The following is a 15091-nucleotide window of genomic DNA, read 5'->3' on the forward strand; positions in this document are numbered from 1 at the left end:
CCCACGTACTTAATACAATAGGCAAGTGCTTTCACCTATCACTAAGTCAGTATCAGTCTGCCGGGGAACTGCCCCCTTTTTGAACAACCTTACGCCCTCCCCCCCCTTTTTTTTCTCCTCCTTCCCATCCATTCTCTATACATTTTTCATTTCTCTATCTCTTTGTTCTATCTTCTTCCAGAGTCAAGAATACTTTCGTTTAAGTTTTTCCTGGACTATCCGAATGTTTATGGAGCCATGGTTCTTAGTTAATATTTCTTACCGCGCAGGTGTATTTATGTTACTACAGTGTATGCACTGTTTGTTTTGTATGTATGTTTATAGGGTGTGATTCAATATGGGTCTTTGATGTTTATATAACTATGTAGTTCATGATATTGTACAGAGTGAGGGGTTATTGGTTAATGAGGTTTATCTCACACCCCAACTCTTTCTCATTCTTGTGGTCAATCCATGATGTGAATTCTTTGAACTTGTATTTTTATGTTACCAGACTGTAATCATTTGGAAAATGTTTACCCTTTTCTTTCTCCGCAACACTGTAACGTATATTTAGTATTTTTGTAAAGTGGTACATATATATGCAAATTTCACACTATTTACTAACACACCCTAACACATCTAATTCCCATTTCAGACACCAACTAACATGTTTTGAGACTATGGGGCCTATTTAAGAAAGTGCAAGTGGGCATGAATCCGATATTGCGAATCATGTCCACTGCACATCGATAATTGCCAACAGCATATGCTCTCAGCATTTATCATTGCACCAGCAGTTTTTGTGAACTGCTGGTGCAATGTTGCCCCCTGGATTGGGTTGATTTTCGGCGATGTCTGTCCACCACCTCAGAGCAGGCGGACAGGTTATGGAGCAGCAGTCTTTAGACCGCTGCTTCATAACTTGTGTTTCTGGCGAGCCTGAAGGCTCGCCAGAAACACGGCGCATCAAGCTCCACACGGAGCTTGATAAATATGCCCCAAAATGTTTTCTTCCCCAGCTCCATAAAGGGATTTTATCATTAATGTATGTTACTGTCCTCAACCTTCTATATCTCTCCCCCTACATATGTGGAAAAATTGGTGCACATTTGACACCCAAAGAGTGGAGCACTATCTTTAAACAAATGACCAAAACCTCATCTTCCATCTCAGTGAGGGAAATGAACATTAAGCTATTAAATAGATGGTACTACACTCCAGCCAGGCTGCATCAACTATTCCCCAACTCAACCAACCAACCCAACTGTTGGAGAGGTTGCTCAGAGAATGCCACCATTTTTCACATTTGGTGGCAATGTCCCAAAGCCAAATCGTACTGGCTCTCTATTAAACCAGAAATCGAAACAGCCCTGACTATAGCCCTTCCCTTTAAGCCTTGGATATTTCTTTTTAATAAATTCCCTAAAGTAAAGTGCAAATTGAGACTAACACTCCTTACCATTATGGCAAACTCAGCTAAAAGACAGATACCACTACAATGGAAAAAAACTGATCTTCCATCTATAGAATCATGGAAATCTATAGTGACACGCACACTTCAACTAGAAAAATATCACTTTACGTTCACTAAATGCATAGACGAATATCACAACATTTCATTCCTTTGGGATGAATATTTAAATACTTAAAGGTTTAAATGTAAATAAATAAAGAGTATTGTTGGATAACGATATAGAAAGTAAACTCCTATCGTAGATAAATTGTACCTATAAATTGTACCTATAATGTGAAACTGTGCAACTAACGTTTCAATTACATACGTGTATCTTGCATTGTAAACTTGCTTAAATTGTTTATTTTGTATTAATCTTATTCTGTATGCCTTCAATTTATTTCAATAAAAATTGCACACGTCATGAATTAATACTACTGTTTAAGTTAAAAAAAATGCAATTAAAACATATTAACCAGTCATTAGCATCAGTGTTGGATTAATAATCTGTCATTTAACTTTTACTTACAGTCAGAGGCGTAACTAGAAACCACAGGGCCCAGGTGCAAGAATCTAAGAAGGGCCCCCCCACCCCCCACCCAAGAATGGTTCAAAGTATCTACTTCAAACACAGGATATATATATATAAAAAAAACAAAAACAAATTGCTCCTAAAATGAAAATTTTAACTTTTTGTTACTCAAACAAAGGTTACACATTGTTTTGTATTCCATAAAAACCTAATTAAAAAGCTGACTGCAAAGTAACAATACCCACAAAAGAGCTGAAACCATTAATGCAAATTTTAACTGTATCTTTGGTTTCAGCTTCTGCTCCAAACACAGGATATATAAAACAGTAAACAAGAATGTTGTTTAAAATGCATTTTTTTTAACTTTGTTACCCAAAGGTTACACCTTGTGTTGTATTCAATACAAACTTAATTAAAAAATCTGAACCATCTGCTCACAAATATTTTACCAATCTAATAAGAATTAAGAAAAACATGAGAAATTGAAAAAAGAGAGGGAAAAAGAAAATAAATAAAAAAATAAAGAAATTAGAAAGTCTTAAATAACTTTTAACTTCTACTAGAGGCCTAGATTTAGAGTTGGGCGGTAACCGTCAAAACCAGCGTTAGAGGCTCCTAACGCTGGTTTTTACCGCCCTCTGGTATTTGGAGTCAGTCAGGAAAGGGTCTAACGCTCACTTTTCAGCCACGACTTTTCCATACCGCAGATCCCCTTACATCAATTGCGTATCCTATCTTTTCAATGGGATCTTTCTAACTCCGGTATTTAGAGTCGTGGCTGAAGTGAGCGTTAGAAATCTAACGACAAAACTCCAGCCATAGAAAAAGTCAGTAGTTAAGAGCTTTCTGGGCTAACGCCGGTTTATAAAACTCTTAACTACTGTGCTCTAAAGTACACTAACACCCATAAACTACCTATGTACCCCTAAACCGAGGTCCCCCCCACATTGCCGCCACTCTATTAAATTTTTTTAACCCCTAATCTGCCGACCGCCACCTAAGTTATACTTATGTACCCCTAATCTGCTGCCCCTAACACCGCCGACCCCTATATTATATTTATTAACCCCTAACCTGCCCCCCACAACGTCGCCGCCAGCTACCTACAATAATTAACCCCTAATCTGCCGACCGCAAAGCGCCGCTACCTACGTTATCCTTATGTACCCCTAATCTGCTGCCCCTAACACCGCCGACCCCTATATTATATTTATTAACCCCTAATCTGCTCCCCTCAACGTCGCCTCCACCTGCCTACACTTATTAACCCCTAATCTGCCAAGTGGACCGCACCGCTACTATAATAAAGTTATTAACCTCTAATCTGCCTCACTCCCGCCTCAATAACCCTATAATAAATAGTATTAACCCCTAATCTTCCCTCCCTAACATCGCCGACACCTAACTTCAATTATTAACCCCTAATCTGCCGACCGAATCTCGCCGCTACTGTAATAAATGGATTAACCCCTAAAGCTAAGTCTAACCCTAACCCTAACATCCCCCAAAGTTAAATATAATTTAAATCTAACGAAATAAATTAACTTTTATAAAATAAATTATTCCTATTTAAAGCTAAATACTTACCTGTAAAATAAACCCTAATATAGCTACAATATAAATTATAATTATATTATAGCTATTTTAGGATTTATATTTATTTTACAGGTAACTTTGTATTTATTTTAACCAGGTACAATAGCTATTAAATAGTTAAGAACTATTTAATAGCTAAAATAGTTAAAATAATTACAAAATTACCTGTAAAATAAATCCTAACCTAAGTTACAATTAAACCTAACACTACACTATCAATAAATACATTAAATAAAATACCTACAATTACCTACAATTAAACCTAACACTACACTATCAATAAATTAATTAAATACAATACCTACAAATAACTACAATTAAATAAACTAACTAAAGTACAAAAAAAAAAGAACTAAGTTACAAAAAATAATAAAATATTTACAAACATTAGAAAAATATTACAACAATTTTAAACTAATTACACCTACTCTAAGCCCCCTAATAAAATTACAAAGCCCCCCAAAATAAAAAAATGCCCTACCCTATTCTAAATTAAAAAAGTTCAAAGCTCTTTTACCTTACCAGCCCTGAACAGGGCCCTTTGCGGGGCATGCCCCAAGAAATTCAGCTCTTTTGCCTGTAAAAAAACACATACAATACCCCCCCCAACATTACAACCCACCACCCACATACCCCTAATCTAACCAAACCCCCCTTAAATAAACCTAACACTAAGCCCCTGAAGATCTCCCTACCTTGTCTTCACCACACCGGGTCCCGATCTGTCCAGAAGAGCCTCCGAAATCTTCATCCAAGCCCAAGCCGGGGCTGAAGAGTGACGTCCATCCTCCGGCTGAAGTCTGGATCCAAGCGGCAAATGAAGAAGTCCATCTTCGGGAAGAAATCTTCATCCTATCCGGGCAGAAGAGGACATCCGGACCGGCAAACATCTTTATCCAAGCCGCATCTTCTATGTTGTTCCATCGGATGACGAGCGGCTGATCTTGAAGACCTCCGGCACGGATCCATCCTCTTCGTTCGACGTCCAACTGAAGAATGAAGGTTCCTTTAAATGACGTCATCCAAGATGGCATTCCTCGAATTCCGATTGGCTGATAGGATTCTATCAGCCAATCGGAATTAAGGTAGGAATATTCTGATTGGCTGATGGAATCAGCCAATCAGAATCAAGTTCAATCCGATTGGCTGATCCGATCAGCCAATCAGATTGAGCTTGCATTTTATTGGCTGTTCCGATCAGCCAATAGAATGCAAGCTCAATCTGATTGACTGATCGGATCAGCCAATCGGATTGAACTTGATTCTGATTGGCTGATTCCATCAGCCAATCAGAATTTTCCTACCTTAATTCCGATTGGCTGATAGAATCCTATCAGCCAATCGGAATTCGAGGGATGCCATCTTGGATGACGTCCCTTAAAGGAACCGTCATTCTTCAGTTGGACGTCGTCGGAAGAAGATTGGTCCGCGCTGGAGGTCTTCACGATGGACCGTTCCTCATCGGATGAAGATAGAAGATGCCGCTTGGATCAAGATGGTTGCCGGTCTGGATCGCCTCTTCTTCCCGGATAGGATGAAGACTTTGGAGCCTCTTCTGGACCTCTTCAGCCACAGGATTATGGATCACCAGCCCCCGCTTGGGTTGGATGAACATTTTGGAGCCAGGACCGATCATTGATACCCGGTGAGGTGAAGATAAGGTAGGAAGATCTTCAGGGGCTTAGTGTTAGGTTTATTTAAGGGGGGTTTGGGTTAGATTAGGGGTATGTGGGTGGTGGGTTGTAATGTTGGGGGGGTATTGTATGTGTTTTTTTACAGGCAAAAGAGCTGAATTTCTTGGGGCATGCCCCGCAAAGGGCCCTGTTCAGGGCTGGTAAGGTAAAAGAGCTTTGAACTTTTTTAATTTAGAATAGGGTTGGGCATTTTTTTATTTTGGGGGTCTTTGTTATTTTATTAGGGGGCTTAGAGTAGGTGTAATTAGTTTAAAATTGTTGTAATATTTTTCTAATGTTTGTAAATATTTTTTTATTTTTTGTAACTTAGTTCTTTTTTATTTTTTGTACTTTAGTTAGTTTATTTAATTGTAGTTATTTGTAGGTATTGTATTTAATTCATTTATTGATAGTGTAGTGTTAGGTTTAATTGTAGGTAATTGTAGGTATTTTATTTAATTTATTTATTGATAGTGTAGTGTTAGGTTTAATTGTAACTTAGGTTAGGATTTATTTTACAGGTAAATTTGTAATTATTTTAACTATTTTAGCTATTAAATAGTTCTTAACTATTTAATAGCTATTGTACCTGGTTAAAATAAATACAAAGTTACCTGTAAAATAAATATAAATCCTAAAATAGCAATAATATAATTATAATTTATATTGTAGCTATATTAGGATTTATTTTACAGGTAAGTATTTAGCTTTAAATAGGAATAATTTATTTAATAAGAGTTAATTAATTTCGTTAGATTTAAATTATATTTAACTTAGGGGGGTGTTAGTGTTAGGGTTAGACTTAGCTTTAGGGGTTAATACATTTATTAGAATAGCGGTGAGCTCCAGTCGGCAGATTAGGGGTTAATGTTTGAAGTTAGGTGTCGGCGATGTTAGGGAGGGCAGATTAGGGGTTAATACTATTTATTATAGGGTTATTGAGGCGGGAGTGAGGCGGATTAGGGGTTAATAACTTTATTATAATAACGGTGCGGTCCGGTCGGCAGATTAGGGGTTAATAAGTGTAGGCAGGTGGAGGCGACGTTGTGGGGGGCAGATTAGGGGTTAATAAATATAATATGGGGTCGGCGGTGTTAGGGGCAGCAGATTAGGGGTACATAGGGATAATGTAAGTAGCGGCGGTTTACGGAGCGGCAGATTAGGGGTTAAAAAAAATATGCAGGTGTCAGCGATAGCGGGGGCAGCAGAATAGGGGTTAATAAGTGTAAGGTTAGGGGTGTTTAGACTCGGGGTACATGTTAGGGTGTTAGGTGCAGACGTAGGAAGTGTTTCCCCATAGCAAACAATGGGGCTGCGTTAGGAGCTGAACGCGGCTTTTTTGCAGGTGTTAGGTTTTTTTTCAGCTCAAACAGCCCCATTGTTTTCTATGGGGGAATCGTGCATGAGCACGTTTTTGAAGCTGGCCGCGTCCGTAAGCACCGCTGGTATCGAGAGTTGAAGTTGCGTTAAATATGCTCTACGCTCCTTTTTTGGAGCCTAACGCAGCCATTCTGTGAATTCTCAATACCAGCGGTATTTAAAAGGTGCGGCCAGAAAAAAGCCAGCGTTAGCTACGCACCCCTTTGGCCGTAGAACTCTAAATCTAGGCGTAAGCTTTTACATATACCCCAAGAGTTAAGCTATTTGTTTTCAAACAAAGTTTAAAAAATAGCATATTCCCCAAGTTAAACTATATTTTCCTAACTTTAAATTCTACACAATTTCCACAAAAGTTCACAAAAGTGAACATTCAAACAAAACCAAATTTGAATTGTACTAGACTATATATTTTAAGTTCAAATCCCATGCAAATATGAGCAAACAAATTCAAGAATAATTAAGAATAAAATTCAATATTTTTAAAAAAACAAATTGATAGAAACTGGATGTTTGTGTATTTACAAAACCAAATTAAATAGTTTTTTTTTCTAAGAGACCACTTAGACTTTAATTCAGAATCAAATTCAATATTTAAAATAAAAATTAAATTTCAAGAAAAACACAATAGAAACTGGATAAATAATATTTAGTAGATACAACACACTCTTGTAGCAAAAGTAGCCAAGGAGCCTGAAATATTCCTTAGTTTATTAAAAGGTAAATCCCTATATAATTTAATCTTCCCCAAAAAAATTATATGGAAATATCTACACTTCGTGATTGCCAAAATGTGTTGGTAATTAGTACCAGAATATTAAACCAAGGGGGTTGCCCACTTTTTAAAATTATTTTATTGGAAGACAAATAATATAGGTATGAAGATTAACAATTATCTATAAACTGCAAAATATAAAACAAGTCTCAAGAAATACCAAAAGCTACAACATCCAGTCCAAATTATACAGGACAACTTTATCTTAAACAAACCCAGATTAAGCAATATTAACTAAACATAGTGAACAAGATAATTTATCCCACAGTAAATGCACAAGAATGCTAATATACTCAGCCAGTTCAGTCCTCCAATGCTCTCTCTCTCATCAGTTGCTTCCAGGGGGTGAGGAAGATAAAAAAGGGTGTATAGTAACTGTTAGCTCCCATTGTATACTTAATTCACTTAAGGTGTGTCCTACCATACACCAATTAAAGGCTACATGGGAGTGTCCTTCTTAGACAAAGACCAAAGGCCTAGTCTATATTTTAAAATATGTTTGTAAATTTAAAAATTAACTACTTGAACACTCTAGGGATAAATTCTTTGGTTTTATGACACCACAATAACCACTGGGTGAATATCCAGGTCATCTGTGATGCCAGGTTGAGTATAATGAGCGTATGCTCTGGACTGTCTGGTTCCAACCACGATTCCTTCATCCTCTAGAATTCTGCCATCTACTATCGGTTCCAGGAGAGATAAATGTCAGAGGGAATCCTCATAGGTAAATATCTCATATATTTATACATATGTATATTATAGATTTTGTTCATTCTGATTGCTAATATCAATGCTCTTTTTCTTTTACGCAGGTGATTCTGGATATTCTTGTCTTCCATGGCTGTTCACACTCGTCCACAACCCCAACAGAGTGGAAGAGGTGGGCTACAACGAGGCGCATTTCGCCACATGAACAGTGGTTGAGCGCACCTTTGGGGTTTCCGCTGCGTGGACATCTCTGGCGGGGTTCTTCAGTACGCCCCCTCTAAAGTCTGTTTGATTTTCCTTATATTCTGTATGTTGCACAATATTGCCATTGAAATCCCTGATATGGAGTGCTTGGATGTCCCTGAATATGGCGGACATTTATCTCAATTAGAGCAAAATGATGCAAGGGGAGTCCAAGCTCGAGAAGACTATATTCAGGCAGTTTTTGGACAGTAATGTTGTCAGTACTGACAGTGCAAAATACAGTATTTTTATTTCTTCAATATTACTTTACACTATTATTTTTGTTCCAAAAAGCTGATATATTTCGGACGTTTTTTGTAATTATTGCCATTTAAATATTGACAAAATGATATTGTATATCACTATCTTGATAATGATTGAAAGTGTTTCATGCTGTCTATCTTGCAATTGTTCAATGTAAAGGTGTTTCAAAACAGATCTTTAAATAAATATCTTCAAATAATTTTTTTGGGGGGTACACTTGACTCTGTTTTTCATTTTAAATTTATAGAAATACACTTTTTAACTTTGTGTTTACCTTCTAACTATGGGCGCCATGTACTAAGCTTCGAATTGACCGTTCGTCTGTATTTCCGCATCAAAATTCGCTCACGATCTGCATCTCGTATTTACCAATCTGCGATCGAATATAAAAACCACTATTTTTCATCAGCTATCGTAATTTTACGCAACTGATCGTTCCTAAGCCTTTTTCCACTTACTACATCTTCAATCGCACGTAAATTCGCTTTAATCGGAAATTATGAATGTTACAACTAATCCGTCCGCTCCAACTTTCACTGTAACTTCGCGTGATTTGCTTCACGACCATTTAGGTAGCGAATACAATAGAAAACCATAGGGGGTATCAACCTGACGCCAGGTAAAAGTACTTAAGTGAAAGGACTAGACTACTATTGTATCATTATTGGTTTTTGGATCACTGAATGAAGATGGAGACACTTTTACACATGTTTCTTTTCCGATTGATTCAATTACGAAGAAGAAGGTCTATACAGGCACCGGTTGACAACAATGGATTGCAAAGAAGGAGAGGTAGAAGAATCAGAGTCCCTAGAGTTTTCCTTCTACGTATGGGTTTGGAAGGCATTTCTGATCGGGAGATTATCCAGAGATTCTGTTTGGACAGAGAAGCTATTATCGAACTTTATAATGAAATAGCAGAATACCTTGAGCCTATGACAGCGCGTTCACAAGCCATACCCGGACTATTAAAACTTTTGGCAGCCTTACACTTTTTTGCCACCGGTTCATTCCAAGCTGTGTCTAGCATTATAATTGGCATCAGCCAGTCTGCTTTTTCGAGGCACTTAACCAAAATAATTAATGCATTGATGGTCATCTTTCCAAGGTACGTGTGCCTTCCATCGACTCCTGAGGATTGGCAATCTGTGAAGTCCAATTTTTATAGAATGTCCAGAATGCCCAATGTCCTTGGAGCCATCGATTGCTTCCATGTTGCAGTCAAACCATCACGAGAACGTGAGGAAGTTTTCAGGAACCGAAAACAGTACCATTCCCTCAATGTTCAGATGGTATGTGACCATAACATGAAAATAATCAGTGTCCGTTCTAACTTCCCTGGATCCTGTCAGACTGCTTTGTAACTTTGCTCTTTCGCGCCGAACGAAGCTTTAAAGTTATCAATAATCCAATTGTCTTCGAGACACAATAGACGCAAAATTTTACGGCTTGGTTTTTAGTACATTCATGTAACGAAGTTCTATCCGCATGGTGCGAATGCCGGCGGGTTAATTCGATACGGTTTGTGCGAAAAATTTGACGCCTTAGTACATGGCGCCCTATGCTTCTGCAATCTGCCCCTTATCATTTCAGTTCTTTTGACAGACTTGCATTTTAGACAATCAGTGCTCACTCCAGGGTAACTTCACGTGCATGAGCTCAATGTTATGTATATGAAACACATGAACTAATGCCCTCTAGTGGTCAAAATTATTTCAGATTAGAGGCAGTCTTCAAGGTGTAAGAAATTAGCATATGAACCTCCTAGGTTTAGCTTTCAATTAAGAATACCAAGATAACAAAGCAAAAATGGTGATAAAAGTAAATTGGAAAGTTGTTTAAAATTACATTCCCTATTTAAATCATAAATATTTTTTTTTGTATTTCCCTGTCCCTTTAAACAACTTTACATTTCACACATAGCAAAAACTTTTATTCATTCTGTTGCTATCATTTGTTGAAGGAGAAGCAATGCAGTACAGGTTTAGAAATGAATACATGTGTAAGCCAATGTCAATATATATATATATATATATATATATATATATATATATATATATATATATATATATATTTATATATGTACAGTATCTCACAAAAGTGAGTACACCCCTCACATTTTTGCAAACATGTTATTATATATTTTCATGTGACAACACTGAAGAAATGACACTTTGCTACAATGTAATGTAGTGAGTGTACAGCCTGTATAACAGTCTAAATGTGCTGTCTCCTCAAAATAACTCAACACACAGCCATTAATGTCTGAAGGGTTGGCAATAAAAGTGAGTACACCCCTAAGTGAAAATGCCCAAATTGGTCCCAAAGTGTCGATATTTTGTGTGGCCACCATTATTTTCCAGCACTGCCTTAACCCTCTTGGGCATGGAGTTCACCAGATCTTCACAGGTTGCCACTGGAGTCCTCTTCCACTCCTCCATGACAAAATCACGGAGCTGTTGGATGTTAGAGACCTTGCGTTTGAGGCTGCCCCACAGAAGCTCAATAGGGTTTAGGTCTGGAGATATGCTTGACCCGTCCATCGCCTTTACCCTCAGCTTCTTTAGCAAGGCATTGGTGGTCTTGGAGGTGTGTTTGGGGCCGTTATCATGTTTGAATACTGCCCTGCAGCCCAGTCTCCGAAGGGAGGGGATCATGTTCTGCTTCAGTATGTCACAGTACATGTTGGCAGTCATGTTTACCTCAATGAACTGTAGCTCTCCAGTGCCGGCATCACTCATGCAGGCCCAGACCATGACACTCCCACCACTATGCTTGACTGTAGGCAAGACACACTTGTCTTTGTACTCCTCACCTGGTTGCCGCCACACACGCTGACACCATCTGGACTAACTAAGTTTATCTTGGTCTCATCGGACCACAGGACATGGTTACAGTAATCCATGTCCTTAGCCGTGAGGTGCCATGTTGAACTTCCAGTGACCAGTATGAGAGAGTGTAAGAGCGATAACACCAAATTTAACATACCTGCTCCCCATTCACACCTGAGACCTTGTAACACTAACGGGTTACATGACACCGGGGAGGGAAAATAGCTAATTGACAACGATTTAGACATTAATGGCTGTGTGTTGAGTTTTTTTGAGGGGGACAGCAAAATTTACACTGTTATGCAGGCTGTACACTCACTACTTTACATTGCAGCAAAGTGTCATTTCTTCAGTGTTGTCACATGAAAAGATATAATAAAATATTTACAAAAATGTGAGGGGTGTACTCACGTTTGTGAGATATTATATATATATATATATATATATATATATATATATATATATATATATATATATATATATATATATATATATATATATATATATAAAACGCGGAAGGGAACTGCACTCTCATACCAGACCGGGTACACATCCCATGACCCTGCAACATGCTCAGCCCTGGGTGCCACTGGCACTCACAGGAAGCTGTGCTGTCCCCAGAGTCACAAGCAGTTAACCCCAGACAGGTCTGGGTGCAAGAACCATAGGGAAAATTACAAAACAAATTAATACAACACACAGAGAAAACCCAGCACTCACTTACAAGCTCTCAGCTAAGATTTAAAAGCAAAAATGGAAAGGTTAGTCACCGCATCTGGCCAAATGGGACAAGCTCAGGTACCACGTCAAGGTCCTCTCCAATACCTGAGACCCTAAAACAGCCACACAATGCAAACTTACAAATCCAAACAAACTGAAAACAAGAAAAGGGTGCACAGGAATATGTAACCACCCTAGACATATACAAAACACGGAAGGGAACTGCACTCTCATAAGGGACCGGGTACACATCCCATGACCCTGCAACATGCTCAGCCCTGGGTGCCACTGGCACTCACAGGAAGCTGTGCTGTCCCCAGAGCCACAAGCAGTTAACCCCAGACAGGTCTGGGTGCAAGAACCATAGGGAAAATTACAAAACAAATTAATACAACACACAGAGAAAACCCAGCACTCACTTACAAGCTCTCAGCTAAGATTTAAAAGCAAAAATGGAAAGGTTAGTCACCGCATCTGGCCAAATGGGACAAGCTCAGGTACCACGTCAAGGTCCTCTCCAATACCTGAGACCCTAAAACAGCCACACAATGCAAAGTTTCAAATCCAAACAAACTGAAAACAAGGGAAGGGTGCACAGGAATATGTAACCACCCTAGACATATACAAAACACGGAAGGGAACTGCACTCTCATACCGGACCGGGTACACATCCCATGACCCTGCAACATGCTCAGCCCTGGGTGCCACTGGCACTCACAGGAAGCTGTGCTGTCCCCAGAGCCACAAACAGTTAACCCCAGACAGGTCTGGGTGCAAGAACCATAGGGAAAATTACAAAACAAATTAATACAACACACAGAGAAAACCCAGCACTCACTTATATATATATATATATATATATATATATATATATATATATATATATATATATATAGAGAGAGAGAGAGAGAGAGAGAGAGAGAGAGAGAGAGAGAGAGAGAGAGAGAGAGAAACTCCAGCACTCTTTTACAATCTCTCAGCTAAGAATAAAATAAAAAATAGAAGGTTTGCACCTTTCACTTGTTCACAGTTTGTTGGATTGAGAGCTTACATTGTGTGGCTGCTTTTGAGGGACACAGGTTTTGGAAGGGACCTTGATGAGGTACCTGTGCTTGTCCCATTTGTCAAAATGCGGTGACTAACCCTTCAATTTTTTATTTTAATCTTAGCTGAGAGATTGTGAGTGAGTTATGGACTTTTTCTGAGTGTTTTCTTTTAAATTAATTTCTTTTGTAATTTTCACTATTGTCCTTGCACCCAGGCCTGTCTGTGCCTAACTTCCTGTGACTCTGGAGACAGCATAGCTTCCTGTGAGTGCCAGTGAGCACCCAGGGCTGAGCATGTTGTAGGTTCATAGGATGTTTACACAGCCCAGTCTGAGAGTGCAGTCCCCTTCCCTGTGAGAGAGAGAGATAGAGAGAATGCAGTTTTAAGAAACCTTCTAATTTTCTCATATAGTCAATTAATCTTATTTCTCTTGCTATCTGGATTTGAAAAGCAAGATTGTAATATTTAAAGACGTGACATTTTTTGTTCTCAACCTGGGTTGTTCTTGCTGATTTGTGGATAAATGCATCCATCAATATGAACCAAAAATTAACATTTTCCTTAGCATAGATGCCTTATTTTTTTAAATAAAGATAGCAAGAGAACAAATATAAATTGCTAATATAAGAAAATTATATATTTTCTTACTATTGCATGCTTTATTAAAAGAAAATATTTGTGTTCAGTGTCCCTTTAATGAAAAAAGGGTTTTTTTAAAAAAAAAAAAGGAAACATGAGGATGAATAAATTTACATAATCTAATTAAATTTCAAATTACTTTACTATCACGTGCTACTTATGACTCCTGAAATTAATGTACCTTTTAATAGAAGTGAGTTGTTTATGCCTAAACTTGTGACTATATAATGAATGGTTTTCTTTTTTTAAAAATTAAAAACAAAAATGGTGTAGATTGACCCTTTAATAAGCAGAGAAAAGTATATCTTACCCATGCATTGAATTTGATCAGCAAGCATTTGTAAAATTTGTATTATGTGAATAAAATAATAACAAACACATTTATTAGGCCAGAATATCATTTATTGATATTTTCTGAAAATAAGAAAAAATATAATATAAATTACATGCATAAGAAAAATTAAACATAAATTAGATTTTAAATAAATTGATGTAAAAAACAAAAATAAACGTTCTAGTCTTTTGCACGCTTAGAGGCATGGGGAGACTGTGGGGGAGATCTCTCCCTTGCTGACTGGCCATGAATTAACATTAAAAATTTCTGTTAAAATGCCGGTTGTCATCGTCTGCGCTCTCCCTATGATCCAATTCAGCCTGCTCTACAGCTACCATGGCCCTGTCTACAGCTAACCTCTACCTATCATAATTTAACCTATCACTATCCCTCTGTCTTTCATATAAATCTCTTTCCCTCTCTAAGTCTAATCTTGCACTATACTTCTGCCTTTCGTATACAAATTTTTCCCTCTCTAAATCTATTCTTTCTCTTTCTATTCTCAGTCTTTCCCTCTCTAAATCTAATCTTTCCCTATCTACTTGAATGCCCCTCTCTAATATATGCCCCTGTTGCTCGACAGATAATCTCAATGCCCCATGCAACTCTTGGTGATCAGCCCTGCACTGCCTGGCCAGATTTAATATTTCACAACTGCTTAAACTTAATTTATTTGAAGCAGTTTGTGGCCAGGGTCAGAACGGCCATGAGCTGCTGGGGCACGAGCAGCTGGGGCAGGAGTGGCACCAGGGTTCATAGAAGCTAGGTCTTCTGGGGCAGGAGGGGCAGCAGGGATGAGAACATCTGTATCTTATGTTTCCTGGGAGATTTCCTGCAACTGGGATTCCTGATATCGGTTCTCTCCCAGGGACTCCTCCTCCACAATTGCTCTCATCTCTTGAAGACACCCGGCG

The sequence above is a fragment of the Bombina bombina genome, chromosome 6 (genome assembly GCF_027579735.1).
Source record: "Bombina bombina isolate aBomBom1 chromosome 6, aBomBom1.pri, whole genome shotgun sequence".
Taxonomy (NCBI): domain Eukaryota; kingdom Metazoa; phylum Chordata; class Amphibia; order Anura; family Bombinatoridae; genus Bombina; species Bombina bombina.